Source organism: Tachypleus tridentatus, chromosome 7 (assembly GCF_004210375.1).
Source record: "Tachypleus tridentatus isolate NWPU-2018 chromosome 7, ASM421037v1, whole genome shotgun sequence".
NCBI classification, from domain to species: Eukaryota; Metazoa; Arthropoda; class Merostomata; order Xiphosura; family Limulidae; genus Tachypleus; species Tachypleus tridentatus.
Genome location: NC_134831.1, coordinates 94,251,119 through 94,254,153, shown reverse-complemented (window position 1 = coordinate 94,254,153; position 3,035 = coordinate 94,251,119). Strand labels below are relative to the sequence as shown.

The 3,035-nt window shown below is 32.5% G+C and overlaps 1 non-coding gene across 1 annotated transcript; it reads right to left on the bottom strand.

Annotated features, from left to right (window-relative positions):
• Nucleotides 1-1,279: 1,279 nt before the first annotated feature.
• On the bottom strand, nt 1,280-1,352 carry TRNAR-UCU (transfer RNA arginine (anticodon UCU)). Its single transcript has one exon. It is a non-coding gene; the product is annotated as a tRNA-Arg (tRNA).
• Nucleotides 1,353-3,035: the final 1,683 nt, after the last annotated feature.

The following is a 3,035-nucleotide window of genomic DNA, read 5'->3' as shown; positions in this document are numbered from 1 at the left end:
GGACAAAATTAGGATTTGTTTCTCTTCTGAAGCAGCATTTAATTGAAAATAATATGAAGTCTACGCTGCCATCTTTCTATTGTATTTTGCATCAGGAAAATTTATGTACTCAGAGATCTAAAAGTGATGAATTGAAAAATTTGATGGACACTGTGGTAAAAATCATGTATATCAGAAGTGGAAGCTCTCTCATCCATCGACAGTTTGTTGAGTCTTTGAAAAAAAGCAGTAACTGAACTTTTAATGATTTTTCTGATTTTGTAAACGTAAGATAACCAGTTAAGTAGATGAAAATCTTGGAACGATTTACTTCATTACTTCCTCAAATATCTTGTTGAAAAAGGTAAGGTTGAAAAATTCTCTGAAATTGAAACTTTGTCACGACAGTGTGATTTGTACTATCTGTGGGACATGATGGTTCACTTGAATAATTTGAATACGAAGCTTCAGGAAAGAGGTAAATTAATAAGCGAGCAATCACAGTCTAGAAGAATGATTTGACACATTTTGCAAAGTTGAATAGTTTTCTAGAAAATAATAAGGACTATGATTTCTCTGATGTTAAAGATGATCTCTATATAAACTGGATCAAATATTTGTCTCAAACATTTGAATCACGTTTCTCCGAATTTAAACATTTAAAATTCATATTTGAATTTTTGCATGATCCATTTCAATTTGACTTAGGAACTTTCATTAAGGAAATTATCTTTTTTTTTTTTGTTTGGATAAGTGTAGATTTGAAGACGAGATGCTTACCCTGCAAAGTGTAGAACACATGAAATGTAAATAAAAATGTTCTATCAGAGGGAAGAGGCTCACTATTCTGATAAATGAGAGTCTTATAAATTTAAAGATAGCAATTTTAAAATTATTTTCCATATTTGGATTCACATGGGTGTGTGAGTCAACATTTTCTACGCTAACTTTTCTCAAGTCTAGATACAGATCTCGGCTCACTGACATAAATTTAGAAGCAAAGATAAGATGCTCATTGAACATAGATATTAAACCAAATTTCAAGAAACTTGTTGATGAAAATCATCATCACTTTTCACATTGAAAGTTAGTTGGAATACAATTATTTTAATTCAACTTTTTTTTTTGTTAAGTATAGTATGGCCAACGTTGTTTTCATTAACCACAGTTGTAGTTGCTATGAAAACTAAGTTATCCACTCATTCTATGGGGTTTTGGCTTAACTTCGTGAAATTTAAAAGATTTACACGTTGGAGATTGAACTTATTTTGCTCTTTTAGTTACAAAATAACTATTAACTCATCCCTGCCGGGGGTCGAACCCGGGACCTTTGGATTAGAAGTCCAACGCGCTATCCACTGCGCTACAGGGACGTAGTATATGTAGTATAAAACTTCAGAAAAACACATATACATGTACATAACATTTATTCATATAATATAACCATAATATATTGAAGCTCAAATTTAATCAATATAATTATTTCAATAATTTGAATTAATTATTATTCAAATACCAGAACATGCAACAATTGCTTGCAATGCTATTTAGGAATGTTCAAACGAAAAGATATTACCGATAAATACAAAGTACGGCTAACTTTGACTAAGTTAAGAAGAAAAATAAGAGTTATTATCAAGGTGAAAGTACAACGACCCGAACAAATACAACATGAATGTTTGAACATTCTAAAATATAATTAGGCCTACACTTTCTGTTGTATCACAGAGTTGGATATGTACTCTGCTGAAGATTTCTTAATCGAATTTCACCCATTGTTGGGTTTTAAAATCTACTGACTGAACTGTAATTATTTTTTGCCAAAATACAGTTTTTCTTTTGTTCATCAGATTTTACTTACTTTAATTTACCAAGCTTTTCCCAGTAGTTGGTCAAACATTCTTTAAACAGTCTCGCAAACTTCAAAAACTAAATGACAACACTCACCATATGTTAACCAACGTCAACCAGTAGAGGGAAAGTACAGCTAGTTGTACTCTACGCTGTCAAAAAATATTTTTGGAAAAATTAATAATGAAAGTCAATTTTGAAATAATGTAGTATATGGTATTTTATTGTCATATCTTTCTTTTATGCAAACAAAGAGATATGACGTTTATTTCTCAAAACTGTTTAATTACATTTTGGTTAATGTATCTTTTATCATATGTTAAGAAAATTACAGAAGCGCGACAACAAGATGCGAAATAAGAATTAAAAGATGCACGATTTGATATGTTAACTACTACGTTGCTAGATAATTATAACACAATTTATAGTCTCTAATTTATAAATATTAGGTTTGTATATAGCGCAAAGCTACAGGAAGGCTAGTCGTTTCTAATTTAGCAATGGTAAACTAGAGGGGCGATAGCTAGCCAACACCATCCACTACCAGCTTTTGGGTTATTCTTTTTCCCGATGATACTGACCGCCACATTTTCACAGTCCTCAGACTGTGAGGGCGAACATCTTTTGTGATGGGATTCGAATCTGCGACTAGCAGATTAGGAGTTGTGCTTTCTAACCACCAGACCCTAAAAATTCGGTGTTAAGATGGTGTTTGGTGTTTTTTTTTTATAGCAAAGCAACATCGGGCTATCTGCTTAGCCCACCGAGGGGAATCGAATATCTGATTTTAGCGTTGTAAATCCGTAAACTTACCGCTGTACTAGCAGGGTTGCAGGTGTTAAGAACTCAAAGAAAAATAATGTTAATATCCATGTTGAGTAACTAATAAAAGATGTGATTTGTAGAGAGAATGTGGTATTCTTTCCTACTTCATTTATTTGATATTTTAAGCCAGGGTGACTATACGGTACTCTGTCCCAGGCCAAATAATGCTCCAAACAGTGTTCCGATACACATAGATCATTCTAGAAATAACTTGTTTTTTTATTATCATTATTTGTGTTAAAACCACAGTCCATCAGATTCTGAGTTATAAATAGCTACAACGTTGACTGCATTCCGTGCAACGCTTAATGGTTTCTGTCAAACCGCACAGGAGAAGATTTGAGGTAAAATAGATGTGTCGAAAAAATGGAAATGTTGCT